The 18,013-nt window shown below is 46.4% G+C and overlaps 1 protein-coding gene across 4 annotated transcripts in view; it reads right to left on the reverse strand.

The window, feature by feature from the left end:
- The window catches only part of kank1a (KN motif and ankyrin repeat domains 1a), a 152,394-nt gene that overhangs the window by 57,227 nt on the left and 77,154 nt on the right, over positions 1-18,013 (reverse strand). The window lies entirely within an intron of this gene.

Raw genomic sequence — 18,013 nt, forward strand, 5'->3', positions numbered from 1 at the left:
CCATAGTGGAGCCTGAACGTCGAGTGGAGCTATTATCCTCAGCCATAGTGGAGCCTGAGGTCGAGTGGAGCTATTATCCTCAGCCATAGTGGAGCCTGAGGTCGAGTGGAGCTATTATCCTCAGCCATAGTGGAGCCTGAGGTCGAGTGGAGCTATTATCCTCAGCCATAGTGGAGCCTGAGGTCGAGTGGAGCTATTATCCTCAGCCATAGTGGAGCCTGAGGTCGAGTGGAGCTATTATCCTCAGCCATAGTGGAGCCTGAGGTCGAGTGGAGCTATTATCCTCAGCCATAGTGGAGCCTGAGGTCGAGTGGAGCTATTATCCTCAGCCATAGTGGAGCCTGAGGTCGAGTGGAGCTATTATCCTCAGCCATAGTGGAGCCTGAAGTCGAGTGGAGCTATTATCCTCAGCCATAGTAGAGCCTGAGGTCGAGTGGAGCTATTATCCTCAGCCATAGTGGAGCCTGAGGTCGAGTGGAGCTATTATCCTCAGCCATAGTGGAGCCTGAGGTCGAGTGGAGCTATTATCCTCAGCCATAGTGGAGCCTGAGGTCGAGTGGAGCTATTATCCTCAGCCATAGTGGAGCCTGAGGTCGAGTGGAGCTATTATCCTCAGCCATAGTGGAGCCTGAGGTCGAGTGGAGCTATTATCCTCAGCCATAGTGGAGCCTGAGGTCGAGTGGAGCTATTATCCTCAGCCATAGTGGAGCCTGAGGTCGAGTGGAGCAATTATCCTCAGCCATAGTGGAGCCTGAGGTCGAGTGGAGCTATTATCCTCAGCCATAGTGGAGCCTGAGGTCGAGTGGAGCTATTATCCTCAGCCATAGTGGAGCCTGAGGTCGAGTGGAGCTATTATCCTCAGCCATAGTGGAGCCTGAGGTCGAGTGGAGCTATTATCCTCAGCCATAGTGGAGCCTGAAAGTCGAGTGGAGCTATTATACTCAGCCATAGTGGAGCCTGAGGTCGAGTGGAGCTAATGACGGTTTCATTTCTATTTATCCTCAGCCATAGTGGAGCCTGAGGTCGAGTGGAGCTATTATCCTCAGCCATAGTGGAGCCTGAGGTCGAGTGGAGCTATTATCCTCAGCCATAGTGGAGCCTGAACGTCGAGTGGAGCTATTATCCTCAGCCATAGTGGAGCCTGAGGTCGAGTGGAGCTATTATCCTCAGCCATAGTGGAGCCTGAGGTCGAGTGGAGCTATTATCCTCAGCCATAGTGGAGCCTGAACGTCGAGTGGAGCTATTATCCTCAGCCATAGTGGAGCCTGAACGTCGAGTGGAGCTATTATCCTCAGCCATAGTGGAGCCTGAGGTCGAGTGGAGCTATTATCCTCAGCCATAGTGGAGCCTGAGGTCGAGTGGAGCTATTATCCTCAGCCATAGTGGAGCCTGAGGTCGAGTGGAGCTATTATCCTCAGCCATAGTGGAGCCTGAGGTCGAGTGGAGCTATTATCCTCAGCCATAGTGGAGCCTGAACGTCGAGTGGAGCTATTATCCTCAGCCATAGTGGAGCCTGAGGTCGAGTGGAGCTATTATCCTCAGCCATAGTGGAGCCTGAGGTCGAGTGGAGCTATTATCCTCAGCCATAGTGGAGCCTGAGGTCGAGTGGAGCTATTATCCTCAGCCATAGTGGAGCCTGAGGTCGAGTGGAGCTATTATCCTCAGCCATAGTGGAGCCTGAGGTCGAGTGGAGCTATTATCCTCAGCCATAGTGGAGCCTGAGGTCGAGAGGAGCTATTATCCTCAGCCATAGTGGAGCCTGAAAGTCGAGTGGAGCTATTATACTCAGCCATAGTGGAGCCTGAGGTCGAGTGGAGCTAATGACGGTTTCATTTCTATTTATCCTCAGCCATAGTGGAGCCTGAGGTCGAGTGGAGCTATTATCCTCAGCCATAGTGGAGCCTGAGGTCGAGTGGAGCTATTATCCTCAGCCATAGTGGAGCCTGAGGTCGAGTGGAGCTATTATCCTCAGCCATAGTGGAGCCTGAACGTCGAGTGGAGCTATTATCCTCAGCCATAGTGGAGCCTGAGGTCGAGTGGAGCTATTATCCTCAGCCATAGTGGAGCCTGAGGTCGAGTGGAGCTATTATCCTCAGCCATAGTGGAGCCTGAGGTCGAGTGGAGCTATTATCCTCAGCCATAGTGGAGCCTGAGGTCGAGTGGAGCTATTATCCTCAGCCATAGTGGAGCCTGAACGTCGAGTGGAGCTATTATCCTCAGCCATAGTGGAGCCTGAGGTCGAGTGGAGCTATTATCCTCAGCCATAGTGGAGCCTGAGGTCGAGTGGAGCTATTATCCTCAGCCATAGTGGAGCCTGAGGTCGAGTGGAGCTATTATCCTCAGCCATAGTGGAGCCTGAGGTCGAGTGGAGCTATTATCCTCAGCCATAGTGGAGCCTGAGGTCGAGTGGAGCTAATGACGGTTTCGCCTATATTACACCGTAGGTGCCTGGAAATACGATGACATTGCTCAAGTAGGCAAATAAGTAGTAGGAAACAACTTGGCCATCATTATGATTTAGTCAAATGTACTTTAGAGAGAGGGCAAAGTTGGTCAAAGTTTTTACCCTTGTAGGGTGACCAAATTAATGGAGGCCAGAGAAAAATGGGGTCAAAAATAAGGAGAATGGCACAGCATGATGTCAGCTAGTCTGGGTGATATCTGACAGGTTCCCCTGGAACTCGTCATCTTCTCGAGCATGAAGGACATAAAACAATATTTTTTAAAATATTTTAACAAACGTAATATTAATACAAAATTCGGATAATTTTCCAAAAATTTCACAGAGAGCCAGAATTCTTACTGGTTGGTAGGTGATCAAATACTGATGTCATGCAAATGAATTACTTAAAAATCATACAATGTGATTTTCTGGATTTTTGTTTTAGATTCCATCTCTCACAGTTGAAGTGTACCTATGATAAAAATGACAGACCTCTACATGCTTTGTAAGTAGGAAAACCTGCAAAACAGCAGTGTATCAAATACTTTGTGTTTCTTGTTTTGTATTTAGTTGCATTTATTTTATTAAATCACTCACTCCCCGAACTTGCTTCCCGACTCTCAGCGCACGTTGTTACATGAGTCATGTCAAAATGTACTTTTGACCAAAGCTACAAACTATCTTTAGTTTACTAGGTAATGTACATGAGATGTTCTCAATTTCCATGATGAAACGTGGACTACAGCTCAGTATTTAACACCATAGTTCATCACTGGGTCTAAACCTTGCTCTGTTCAACTGGACTTCCAGCCCCCAGCTGGTAAAGATATGCAACAACACCTCTGCCCATCTGATCATCAACACAGGGGCCCCGCAGGGGTGTGTGCTCAGCCCCCTCCTGTAAACCCTATTCACCCACGTCTGGGTGGCCTCCACGACACGACTCCAACTCAATCATCAAGTTTGCTGATGAAGCGTGGTATGCCTAATTACCAACAACACTGAGACAACCTATAAGGAGGAGGTGAGGAAAATAACCTCTCCCTCAACAAAACAAAGGAGCAGATGGTGGACTTTCATCCTCGTCGACGGGCCCCAGTGGTGAGGGTCAAAAGCTTCAAGTTCCTTCGGCGTGGACATCACTTAAAAACCTGAAATGGTGCCTATTCAACTTTGGCGGCTGAAGAAATTCGCCCCCCCCACCCCCCATCACAAACTTCTACAGATGCACCATTGAGAGCATTCTGTCGGCCTACATCCCTGCCTGGTACAGGAACTGACCTCAACCACATGGCTCTCCAGAGTGTGGTGCGGTCTGCCCAACGCATAACCATGGGGCACGCCCCACATTAAAAAATACCACAGTTTACTATAGAAAACTACAGTACTTACTATGGAATGTTAGAGTAAACTGTAGTATACTGTAGAATACTGTACTACACACTGTAGTATCCATCCATCATGTGTAGTACTTGGTATTGAATGTTATAGTATAATACAGCAAATACTACAGTAATATCCACAAAAACACACTTTTTCACTATAGGAAAAACTACAGTTTTTAATTTGCATCCTTTTCACTCCCCCACCCATAACTGAGAGACCGACATGCCATACTGTGTTCCCTACAGGTTATATGTAAAAGACAATGAAATCGTATGCTAAAGTATTTTATAATGTGGGGCTGCTTGCCCTCCAGGACATTTAAAGCACTCTGTGTCAAAGGAAGACCAAGAAGATCATTAAGGAGCTCAGCCACCCGAACCACAGTCTGCTCACCCCGCTACCATCTAGCAGACAGAGACAGTACAGGTACATCAGAGCTGGAACCAAGAAACTGAGACACAGCTTCTATTACCATCAGACTGCAGAACAGCTTCTATCACCAGACCATCAGACTGTAGAACAGCCATCACTTGCCGGCTACCTCCCAGGTACTCTGCCCTGCACCTTGAGTCTGATGCCCCATGTAAAGTTGAAGTCAGAAGTTTACATTACACTCAGGAAGGAGACGCGTTCTCTCTCCTAGAGATGAACGTTCTTTGGTGCGAAAAGTGCAAATCAATCCCAGAACAACAGCAAAGGACCTTGTGAAGATGCTGGAGGAAACAGGTACAAAAGTATCTATATCCACAGTAAAACGAGTCCTATATCGACATAACCTGAAAGGCAGCTCAGCAAGGAAGAAGCCACTGCTCCAAAACCAACATAAAAAAAGCCAGACTACGCTGTGCAACTGCACATGGGGACAAAGATCACAATGACCATCATTATGTTTGGAGGAAAAAGGGGGAGGCTTGCAAGCCGAAGACCACCATCCAAACCGTGAAGCACGGGGGTGGCAGCATTATGTTGTGGGGGTGCTTTGCTGCAGGAGGGACTGGTGCACTTCACAAAATAGATGGCATCATGAGGGAGAAAAATTATGTGGATATATTGAAGCAACATCTCAAGACATCAGTCAGGAAGTTAAAGCTTGGTCGCAAATGGGTCTTCCAAATGGACAATGACCCCAAGCATACTTCCAAAGTTGTGGCAAAGTGGCTTAAGGACAACAAAGTCAAGGTATTGGAGTGGCCATCACAAAGCCCTGACCTCAATCCTATAGAACAAATTCACCCAACTTATTGTGGGAAGCTTGTGGATGGCTACCCGAAACGTTTGACCCAAGTTAAACAATTTAAAGTCAATGCTACCAAATACTAATTGAGTATGTAAACTTCTGACCCACTGGGAATGTGATGAAAGCTGAAATAAATAATTTTCTCTAGTATTCTGACATTTCACATTCTTAAAATAAAGTGGTGATCCTAACTGACCTAAGACAGGGAATTTTTACTTGGATTAAATGTCAGGAATTGTGAAAACTGATTTAAATGTATGTGGCTAAGGTGTATGTAAACTTCTGACTTCAACTGTCGCTGTACTCTCCACGTAGCTGTACTCTCCACGTAGCTGTACTCTCCACGTAGCTGTACTCTCCACATAGCTGTACTCTCCACATAGCTGTACTCTCCACATAGCTCATCCTATTATACCTACTACAGTACATACACGTGTTTACACACCATGAATGTATATTTAGATTCTGACACTGATATATCTACTTGAATTGTTAATTTCTTGATTTCTTGTATTAGATTTGTTGATTATTTCTGTATTCGTATTGTATTTGCTAGACATTCTACAGTAGTAACATAAGCATTTTGCTACCCCTGCTATAACCCCTGCTATAACCCCTGCTATAACCCCTGCTATAACCCCTGCTATAACCCCTGACAAATACACTTTTATTTGATATCGTGCTCTATTTTGAACCAACCCATGTGTCAGGTAAATGGTGCACGCTTAGGTGTATAATCCACAACAGACAATCACTGCTACAGGTTCAAACACCACTAAACTGTTTCACATACTTCTGCCAGCGGGGTATGAGAGCGAGAGAAAGAGAGAGAGAGAGAGAGAGAAGGAGAAAAATAGAAAGAGGGAGCTAATTATTTTACTGAGGAGAGGTTGAGTCAGGCTGAAAATATGTGGCTGTAGAGAAACTATGTTATAACAGACACACACTTTTCTAAGACTCATACGACGAGCTGCGGTAAACAGTGGTAAAGCTATCGTTGACGTTAGTTCATCCGTACGCTGTTTTAAAGTTGTTTTAGTACATTGCGTTCTGGCGACAGGGAATGAACAAAAGTAGAGCACACACTAATCAGATCCAGCAGTTTACAGAACACCAACAGGGAGATAGGCTGAGAGAGGGATGAGAGGAGAGGGAGGAGGGGAGGGGAGAAGAGGAAGGGGAGAGAGGGAGGAGGGGAGAGGGGGGAGAAGAGGAAGGGGAGAGAGGGAGGAGGGGAAGGGGAGAGAGGGAGGAGGGGAAGGAGAAATAGGGAGGAGGGGAAGGAGAAATAGGGAGGAGGGGAAGGAGAAATAGGGAGGAGGGGAAGGAGAAATAGGGAGGAGAAATAGGGAGGAGGGGAAGGGGAAATAGGGAGGAGAAATAGGGAGGAGGGGAAGGGAGGAGGGGAAGGGGAAATAGGGAGGAGAAATAGGGAGGAGGGGAAGGGAGGAGGGGAAGGGGAAATAGGGAGGAGAAATAGGGAGGAGGGGAAGGGAGGAGGGGAAGGGGAAATAGGAAGGGGAAATAGGGAAGAGGGGAAGGGAGGAGGGGAAGGAAGGAGGGGAACAGGAAATAGGGAGGAGGGGAAGGGAGGAGGGGAAGGGGAAATAGGAAGGGGAAATAGGGAGGAGGGGAAGGGAGGAGGGGAAGGGGAAATAGGAAGGGGAAATAGGAAGGGGGGAAATGGGGAGGAGGGGAAGGGGAAATGTGACAAAAACACATTTACTTGAAGAACAGTGCAGATGCAAAGTTTGGTAACAGAATGTTGGCATAAACAGCACCAACCGTTTTTCTGTTACCAAACTTTAAATCTGCACTGTTCAAATCGTATGACACGTGCGCCGAATACAACAGGTGTAGTAGACCTCACAGTGAAATGCTGAATACAACAGGTGTAGGTAGACCTTACAGTGAAATGCTGAATACAACAGGTGTAGTAGACCTCACAGTGAAATGCTGAATACAACAGGTGTAGTAGACCTCACAGTGAAATTATGAATACAACAGGTGTAGTAGACCTTACAGTGAAATGCTGAATACAACAGGTGTAGTAGACCTCACAGTGAAATGCTGAATACAACAGGTGTAGTAGACCTCACAGTGAAATGCTGAATACAACAGGTGTAGTAGACCTTACAGTGAAATGCTGAATACAACAGGTGTAGTAGACCTTACAGTGAAATTATGAAATACAACAGGTGTAGTAGACCTTACAGTGAAATGATGAATACAACAGGTGTAGTAGACCTTACAGTGAAATGCTGAATACAACAGGTATAGTAGACCTTACAGTGAAATGATGAATACAACAGGTGTAGTAGACCTTACAGTGAAATGCTGAATACAACAGGTGTAGTAGACCTTACAGTGAAATGCTGAATACAACAGGTGTAGTAGACCTCACAGTGAAATGCTGAATACAACAGGTGTAGTAGACCTCACAGTGAAATGCTGACTACAACAGGTGTAGTAGACCTCACAGTGAAATGCTGACTACAACAGGTGTAGTAGACCTTACAGTGAAATGCTGAATACAACAGGTGTAGTAGACCTCACAGTGAAATGCTGAATACAACAGGTGTAGTAGACCTTACAGTGAAATGCTGAATACAACAGGTGTAGTAGACCTCACAGTGAAATGATGAATTACAACAGGTGTAGTAGACCTTACAGTGAAATGCTGAATTCAACAGGTGTAGTAGACCTTACTGTGAAATACTGAATACAACAGATGTAGTAGACCTTACAGTGAAATGATGAATACAACAGGTGTAGTAGACCTTACAGTGAAATGCTGAATACAACAGGTGTAGTAACCTCACAGTGAAATGCTGAATACAACAGGTGTAGAAGACCTCACAGTGAAATACTGAATACAACAGGTGTAGTAGACCTTACAGTGAAATGCTGAATACAACAGGTGTAGTAGACCTTACAGTGAAATGCTGAATACAACAGGTGTAGTAGACCTCACAGTGAAATACTGAATACAACAGGTGTAGTAGACCTTACAGTGAAATGTTGAATACAACAGGTGTAGTAGACCTTACAGTGAAATGCTGAAAACAACAGGTTTAGACCTTATAGTGAAATGCTTACTTACAAGCCCTTAACCAACAATGCTTTAAGAAGATAAGCGAAATAATAATAAGTAAAAAAAAATGTAAATAAAAGTAACAACTAATTAAACAGCAGCAGTGAAATGCATTGTTCTTCAGGTAAATGTGTTTTTGTAAAATGTTCAGTGGAACATACTGAAGGCCCAATGCATCCGTTTTTATCGCAATGTCAAATCATTTCTGGGTAACAATTAAGCACCTTACTGTGATTGTTATCAATTATAATTGTTAAAAATAAACTACATTTGCTTCTTAGCAAAGAGAAATGTCTCAAGCAAGAATTTAGCGAGGACTGTCTAGGTCTTACTTCTCGCAGCCATTGAAGAGGAGTGGGATACTATTCCACAGGCCACAATCAACAGCCTGATCAACTCTATGTGAAGGAGATGTGTCGCGCTGCATGAGGCAACCAGATACTGACTGGTTTTCTGATCCACAACCCTACTTTTTTTTAAAGGTATCTGTGACCAACAGAGTATTGTATTCTGTATTCCCAGTCATGTGAAATCCGTAGATTAGGACCTAATGAATTTATTTAAATGGACTGATTTCCTTTTATGAAATGTAACTCAGTAAAATGTTTGAAATTGTTGCATGTTGCGTTTCTATTTTTGTTCAGTGTAATTTAGCGCCTCCATATCATCAGTCCAAAACAAACTCTAACACCAAAAGGGCAATTTTCACAATTTCACAGTATTATTCCAACCTCAAAGTGTGGAAATACACGTGCCTGTATGACCTCCCTAAAACGCCTGGGCTCCTGATGAGGTGGCGGATGGTCTCCTGAGGGATCTCCTCCCAGACCTGGACTAAAGCATTCGCCAACTCCTGGACAGTCTGTGGTGCAACATGGCGTTGGTGGATGGAGCGAGACATGATGTCCCAGATGTGCTCAATTGGATTAAGGTCTGGGGAACGGGCGGGCCAGTCCATAGCATCAATGTCTTCCTCTTGCAGGAACTGCTGACACACTCCAGCCACATGAGGTCTAGCATGGTCTTGCATTAGGAGGAACCCAGGGCCAACCGCACCAGCATATATGGTCTCACAAGGGGTCTGAGGATCCCATCTCGGTACCTAATGGCAGTCAGGCTACCTCTGGCGAGCACATGGAGGGCTGTGCGGCCCCCCAAAGAAATGCCACCCCACACCATGACTGACCCACCGCCAAACCGGTCATGCTGGAGGATGTTGCAGGCAGCAGAACGTTCTCCACGGCGTCTCCAGACTGTCACCTCTGTCACGTGCTCAGTGTGAACCTGCTTTCATCTGTGAAGAGCACAGGGCGCCAGTGGCGAATTTGCCAATCTTGGTGTTCTCTGGCAAATGCCAAATGTCCTGCACGGTGTTGGGCTGTAAGCACAACCCCCACCTGTGGACGTCGGGCCCTCATACCACCCTCATGGAGTCTGTTTCTGACCGTTTGAGCAGACACATGCACATTTGTGGCCTGCTGGAGGTCATTTTGCAGGGCTCTGGCAGTGCTCCTCCTGCTCCTCCTTGCACAAAGGCGGAGGTAGCGGTCCTGCTGCTGGGTTGTTGCCCTCCTACATCCTCCTCCCCATCTCCTGATGTACTAGCCTATCTCCTGGTAGTGCCTCCATGCTCTGGACACTACGCTGACAGACACAGCAAACCTTTTTGCCACAGCTCGCATTGATGTGCCATCCTGGATGAGCTGCACTACCTGAGCCACTTGTGTGGGTTGTAGACTCCGTCTCATGCTACCACTAGAGTGAAAGCACCGTCAGCATTCAAAAGTGACCAAAACATCAGCCAGGAAGCATAGGAACTGATAGTGGTCTGTAGTCACCACCTGCAGAACCACTCCTTTATTGGGGGTGTCTTGCTAAATGCCTATAATTGTCACCTGTTGTCTATTCCATTTGCACAACAGCATGTGAAATTTATTGTCAATCAGTGTTGCTTCCTAAGTGGACAGTTTGATTTCACAGAAGTGTGATTGACTTGGAGTTACATTGTGTTGTTTAAGTGTTCCCTTTATTTTTTTGAGCAGTGTATATACACAGCAAAATCACATTTTTGACTGCACTGGGCCTTTAACAGTAGTCCTTATGCAGAGAGTTTGATTAACGTTAAAATGGGTTTTGTTTGACATACATTTTAAAGTATAATTCTGTTACCGTGGAATTGGAGTAGATGGAGGTAAACACACAGTCTTCCACTTGGGTGAAAAGAACTTGGCAACATTAATACAGTCTCCAAATAGAAACACTGACTAACCCATCAGGAATATAGGAACTCTGTTTCCCAGACAGGGAAAGGACTAGGAGGTAAGCTAACAGCTATGGTGATTACTAACGTCTAAAACTGCCTAGATGCCAGGAGAAGAGGGGGCCAAGGGGTCAGTCAAAGCTGCTTACAGCACAGTCCAAATTCCTCCAACTGAAAACGCCTTCCTTTCCTCCGTCAGAGAGAGAGAGCTTCAGAATGTCAGGAGACTGTCGGCTACATTCAGACAGGAGAGTCTATGGTAGATGACAAGGCTGGTCAAACACATATTTCCTTGTCTTGCTATGTGTGGAACCTTTCCAGACTAAAGAAAACATTGGAAAATGGCTCAGCGCTCGGCTCCTTCTTCCCTCCAGAGGGGGGGTTAGGGTGGCTCAGCTCCTTCTTCCCTCCAGAAGGAGATTAGGGTGGCTCAGCTCCTTCTTCCCTCCAGAGGGAGATTAGGGTGGCTCAGCTCCTTCTTCCCTCCAGAGGGGGGGTTAGGGTGGCTCAGCTCCTTCTTCCCTCCAGAAGGAGATTAGGGTGGCTCAGCTCCTTCTTCCCTCCAGAAGGAGATTAGGGTGGCTCAGCTCCTTCTTCCCTCCAGAGGGAGATTAGGGTGGCTCAGCTCCTTCTTCCCTCCAGAGGGGGGGTTAGGGTGGCTCAGCTCCTTCTTCCCTCCAGAAGGAGATTAGGGTGGCTCAGCTCCTTCTTCCCTCCAGAGGGAGATTAGGGTGGCTCAGCTCCTTTTTCCCTCCAGAGGGAGATTAGGGTGGCTCAGCTCCTTCTTCCCTCCAGAGGGGGGGTTAGGGTGGCTCAGCTCCTTCTTCCCTCCAGAGGGGAGTTAGAGTGGCTCAGCTCCTTCTTCCCTCCAGAGGGGGGTTAGTGTGGCTCAGCTCCTTCCCTCCAGAGAGAGGTTAGGGTGGCTCAGCTCCTTCTTCCCTCCAGAGAGAGGTTAGGGTGGCTCAGCTCCTTCTTCCCTCCAGAGAGAGGTTAGGGTGGCTCAGCTCCTTCTTCCCTCCAGAGGGAGATTAGGGTGGCTCAGCTCCTTCTTCCCTCCAGAGGGGGGTTAGGGTTGCTCAGCTCCTTCTTCCCTCCAGAGGGAGATTAGGGTGGCTCAGCTCCTTCTTCCCTCCAGAGGGGGGGTTAGGGTGGCTCAGCTCCTTCTTCCCTCCAGAGGGGGGTTAGTGTGGCTCAGCTCCTTCCCTCCAGAGGGAGATTAGGGTGGCTCAGCTCCTTCTTCCCTCCAGCCTCATACAGCTCCAGTACCTCTCAGTCTGACCAGACCCAGTCTCTACCCCTCATTCAGTTCAAACAGAGACAATTCCACAGCTAAGCCCGATGTTAAAACCTCCTCACTGCCCCCACAATGTTCAGGCTTCACTTACCTCAGTCAAACAGCCGTTGCTCTGCAGTTTATTTTTCTCCCTCTAAGGCTGCTGTGTTGGACTTTAGTAGCTAAACAGAACAGGCTGCCAAGCTAGCTAGCTAGCTCACTGCCCTCTCTCTCCCTCTAAATCTTCAGTTCATGAGGGGAAAAATTCCACTATTGGTGTAAACTCAGCCAAGCCCAGCTCATGCTGGCATAGGCTGACGGGATCGACCAATCACAGAACAATTTCCCTCCCTGTTCTCCGCCCAAAACAGGAGGGCCTTATTCAGACAAACTCTTCTTGCTCTGTTCCACACTGCTCTGACGACACAGACACACAACTAGTACAGTGTTCCAGTTACTCAACAGATATGTTTGACTCGTTTCAGGAAACTAGGCACGTGTCATGGGTCACTAATTCACAGGAGAGTTATTTGAACGTAAACCTTTTTTTTTTCTTCTTTTTTTAAATCAAAATGTGTAGATTTTTTTGCAGAAATTCCTTCTGTAACATGTGAACTTTCATGTGGCTTAATATCAAACTTGTATGTCATCTGTAAATACGAATAAAATTGTTAAATTACGAGCCTTGTTGTTTCAACCACAGAAAAAGTCAGCAACCTTCCAGCTGACCATGATTGGCTGAGATAATGAGTGGGCTGGACATGCCGAGAGATGAGTTCGGATTGGTCTGCCATGTAGAACGCTTCTGTCTATTGGAGCTGGTCAGTATGTGTAGGTAATCCTGTCTAATGCTGCTTTTTTGAATGTATCTCATAGTAGAACTGCATAAGTGTTGCTCTCCACTTTCTGGAGGACTGAGTTTTGAAATCACTGGAATTAGAAAATGATAACTAAGGAGACGGATATTACACATATTTTCACCTTCAAACTAAAGGCAACCATGGCATCTGTGATCGAGCATTTTCAGTACACTACGGCACTCCACATTATATTTACGAACACACCCCTAGTATAAACCCGCATTCAGTCTTGAAATCTAGTGTCAAATATGAATCCTTAAAGAGATGAGTGGAGCTCAAGCTTAATGGGTTGTGAACGAGGCTGAATGGGTGGAGACAAAGAAGAGCTCTCCAGTCGTAGTACCAAAACATTCAAGGGCCAGTTTCTCAAAGGTGAGGTTACAAGTTTATCAACTTTCAAAGCAGAAAGACTTTCCCATTGTTCCTCAACTGTAGTGTATGATGTTGTAGCTCTGAGTCTCTACTTTTATCCAGTGTAAAAACACAACATTTCAAATGTTGCTACAAAAGACTGAATGGAGCCAGTCACAACGTAGTAGTGTTGGTTCAGTAGGTCCACTACAGCACCGACCAGGTTATTATCCAGTAGGTCCACTACAGCACCGACCAGGTTATTATCCAGTAGGTCCACTACAGCACCGACCAGGTTATTATCCAGTAGGTCCACTACAGCACCGACCAGGTTATTATCCAGTAGGTCCACTACAGCACCGACCAGGTTATTATCCAGTAGGTCCACTACAGCACCGACCAGGTTATTATCTAGTAGGTCCACTACAGCACCGACCAGGTTATTATCCAGTAGGTCCACTACAGCACCGACCAGGTTATTATCCAGTAGGTCCACTACAGCACCGACCAGGTTATTATCCAGTAGGTCCACTACAGCACCGACCAGGTTATTATCCAGTAGGTCCACTACAGCACCGACCAGGTTATTATCCAGTAGGTCCACTACAGCACCGACCAGGTTATTATCCAGTAGGTCCACTACAGCACCGACCAGGTTATTATCCAGTAGGTCCACTACAGCACCGACCAGGTTATTATCTAGTAGGTCCACTACAGCACCGACCAGGTTATTATCCAGTAGGTCCACTACAGCACCGACCAGGTTATTATCCAGTAGGTCCACTACAGCACCGACCAGGTTATTATCCAGTAGGTCCACTACAGCACCGACCAGGTTATTATCCAGTAGGTCCACTTCAGCACCGACCAGGTTATTATCCAGTAGGTCCACTTCAGCACCGACCAGGTTATTATCCAGTAGGTCCACTACAGCACCGACCAGGTTATTATCCAGTAGGTCCACTACAGCACCGACCAGGTTATTATCCAGTAGGTCCACTACAGCACCGACCAGGTTATTATCCAGTAGGTCCACTACAGCACCGACCAGGTTATTATCCAGTAGGTCCACTACAGCACCGACCAGGTTATTATCCAGTAGGTCCACTACAGCACCGACCAGGTTATTATCCAGTAGGTCCACTTCAGCACCGACCAGGTTATTATCCAGTAGGTCCACTACAGCACCGACCAGGTTATTATCCAGTAGGTCCACTACAGCACCGACCAGGTTATTATCCAGTAGGTCCACTACAGCACCGACCAGGTTATTATCCAGTAGGTCCACTACAGCACCGACCAGGTTATTATCCAGTAGGTCCACTACAGCACCGACCAGGTTATTATCCAGTAGGTCCACTACAGCACCGACCAGGTTATTATCCAGTAGGTCCACTACAGCACCGACCAGGTTATTATCCAGTAGGTCCACTACAGCACCGACCAGGTTATTATCCAGTAGGTCCACTTCAGCACCGACCAGGTTATTATCCAGTAGGTCCACTTCAGCACCGACCAGGTTATTATCCAGTAGGTCCACTACAGCACCGACCAGGTTATTATCCAGTAGGTCCACTACAGCACCGACCAGGTTATTATCCAGTAGGTCCACTACAGCACCGACCAGGTTATTATCCAGTAGGTCCACTACAGCACCGACCAGGTTATTATCCAGTAGGTCCACTACAGCACCGACCAGGTTATTATCCAGTAGGTCCACTACAACACCGACCAGGTTATTATCCAGTAGGTCCACTACAGCACCGACCAGGTTATTATCCAGTAGGTCAACTACAGCACCGACCAGGTTATTATCCAGTAGGTCAACTACAGCACCGACCAGGTTATTATCCAGTAGGTCCACTACAGCACCGACCAGGTTATTATCCAGTAGGTCAACTACAGCACCGACCAGGTTATTATCCAGTAGGTCCACTACAGCACCGACCAGGTTATTATCCAGTAGGTCCACTACAGCACCGACCAGGTTATTATCCAGTAGGTCCACTACAGCACCGACCAGGTTATTATCCAGTAGGTCAACTACAGCACTGACCAGGTTATTATCTAGTAGGTCCATTACAGCACCGACCAGGTTATTATCTAGTAGGTCCACTACAGCACCGACCAGGTTATTATCTAGTAGGTCCACTACTAGATAAGAGAAGTTCTAGAGTTCGGGACAGGATGGGACAGTCCACAGGAACGGGAGAGAAGTTCTAGAGTTCGGGACAGGATAGGACAGTAGACAGGAACGGGCAGTACAGGAAAAGTTGGGTAGAAATATGTAATGTGTGGAGCATTTTATAAAATTGAACTGTGTGTAACCTAATATACACTTCATGACCAAAATCATGGGCATTAATATGGAGTTGGTACCCCCTTATCTGCTAAAACAGAAACCACTCTTCTGGGAAGGCTTTCCACTAGATGTAGGAACATTGCTGCTATAACAGCCTCCACTCATCTGGGAAGGCTTTCCACTAGATGTTGGAACAGTGCTGCAGGGGACTTGCTTCCATTCAGCCACAAGCGCATTAGTGAGGTCAGGTACTAATGTTGGGCGATTAGGCATGGTTCGCAATCTGTGTTCCAATTAATCTCAAAAGTGTTCAATGAGGCTCTATGCAGGCCAGAAAAGTTATTCCACACCGACCTCAACAAACCATTTCTGCATGGACCTTGCTTTGTGTACCCCCCGTACATTGTCATGCTGAAACAGGAAAGGTCCGTCCCCAAACTGTTGCCACAAAAATGGAAATGGTCAAGAATGCGATTGTATGCTGTAGCATTATGATTTCCCTTCACTGAAACTAAGAGGCCCGAACCATGAAAAACAGCCCCGGACCGTTATTCCTCCTCCACCAAACTTTACAGTTGCCATTATTCATTGGGACAGGTAGCGTTCTCCTGGCATCCGCCAAACCTAGATTAGTCCGTCGGACTGCCAGACGGTGAAGCGTGATCATCACTCCATTGAACGCGTTTCCACTGCTCCAGAGTCTAAAGGCGGCGAGCTTTACACCACTCCAGCCGATGCTTGTTATTGCGCATGGTGATCGTAGGCCATGGAAACCCATTTCATGTTTCAGTTCTTGTGCTGACGTTGCTTCATTAGCCAGTTTTTGAACACGGTAGTGATTGTTGCAAACGACGACAGACGATTTTTACGTGCTACGCGCTTCAGCACATTTCCACTTCACAACGACAGCACTTACAGTTGACCGGCTCCAGCAGACATTTGATGAACTGACTTGTTAGAAAGGTGGTGTCATGTTGAAAGTCACTGAGCTCTTCAGTGAGGCCATTCTACTGCCAATGTTTGTCAAAGGAGATTGCATGGCTTTGTGCTCGATTTGATCCAGCTGTCAGTAACGGATGAAACAGCTGAATCCACAAATATGAACGTGTGTCCACATACTTTTTTATATATAGTGTAGGTTACTTAATATATATATATTTTTTTTATGGTAATTTCTCCCATCCTCCTGCCGTTGGCTCATTCTCACGCCTCGCTACAGTTGTAGCCAGTCACTCACTACCTTACCTCAGACGCCAATGTAGCTTACGTCAGTCAATGACAAAGCCTTCAAGAGAGGAATAGCAACATCTCATTGTAGCCAAGGACCCATCATTAACCAAGCCAAGGAAAACGCGATATTTTAGCTACATTTTATAGAGTTGTCTTTGACAGCGAAGGAACTGGGTAGGTTTCACAGCTTGTATACACTGCTGCGGTTTAATAGGCTACCAACCGGAGAGAGGGACAAGCAGCCTGAAGCCCATAGTTCCTCTAATCTCGATAACATTACTGGTCCAATCGTTTGTTTATTTAACTAGACCTGTGTCATCTGAGGTGAAGAGTGATGCAGTACTGCTGCTTAGGGTTTGTTTAAATGTTCATGTGTGGACAGTGCTCAGATGTTGGCTACAATTGTATGCTGGTGATGTACCTGTTGAGGTCTCTGTTCTCATCCTCCAGACTTGATCGATCTACACTAAGGTCATTTAGAAGACGCTCTTATGTAGAGAGACTTGCTAAGAGTGCATTTAACTAAGATAGGTAAGTTGCATATTGCAGTTGCATTTCTGAAATAATTTTCAAACACAATAGTCATATTTATTCACAGTAAAATGAGCACTGGACAGGATAGGAGTGTTTTTATCGGGAAGGGACAGGGAAGTTCTGGGGTTATAGAACTGTTGTGGGGTCAGGACAGGAAATAATTGAAGGGACAAGACGGGACAGCATTTTCCCTCTTGTGTCAATCTCTACTGAGCATGTGCTAGGTCTGCTACGCTTGGTGTTTCTGCACATTTCCTATACATCATGGCGGCAGGAAGCCTAGCGGTTAGAGCACTGGGCAAGTAGCCAAAAGGTTTAAATACCTGAGCCCACACAGTGATGTTGTCTCTAACACTGAGGCACTGCTCGGCCCTTCTCTCCTAACTTTTCCTTGTTAAAACAAATATGGTATTCTGTTTTGTTCTCCTTTTGCACTGTGTATTTCATGTGTTATCGCAGCATGGGGCAATTTCATCTCTGCTGCATCAATCCAACTCCTCAGCCAGACTATGTGAGCATCCCAAATGGTACCCTATTCCCTATATAGTGCACTACTTTAGACCAGAGCCCTATGGAATAGGGTGCATTCTATAATTCACCTTTGGTTGAGGAGTATTTCTCTGTTGACACTGAAAACACAGATCCCAGACAGACACCATGTCTGGGGCCAAAGTTCAGGATATCACCAGGTTGCTTCCAGAGGCTGTGACTCAGTCACCGGGGACTGATACTGTCATGGTTCATGTGGAGTCAAATGACATTATGAAGGGTTAGAACTCAGAACAGCTGAAGATGGATTTTAAAGAACTGATCGGGTCACTACTTGACACCAATAAACACCCCATAATATCCCTCTGCCCTCCCTAAATCGTGGCATTGACTGGTTCAGCGGACTGTTATCCCTCCATAACTGTCTACCAGACTATTGCAGCTCTTTGTGTAACATTAATTTTGAAACCTTCTGGAAACAAAGCTTGTTTTATAAGGAGGATGGGATCCACCCAAATCACTTGGGTTCCTGGATCCTTTCACAGCATTATAAG

The sequence above is a fragment of the Oncorhynchus mykiss genome, chromosome 11, assembly GCF_013265735.2.
Source record: "Oncorhynchus mykiss isolate Arlee chromosome 11, USDA_OmykA_1.1, whole genome shotgun sequence".
NCBI lineage: Eukaryota > Metazoa > Chordata > Actinopteri > Salmoniformes > Salmonidae > Oncorhynchus > Oncorhynchus mykiss.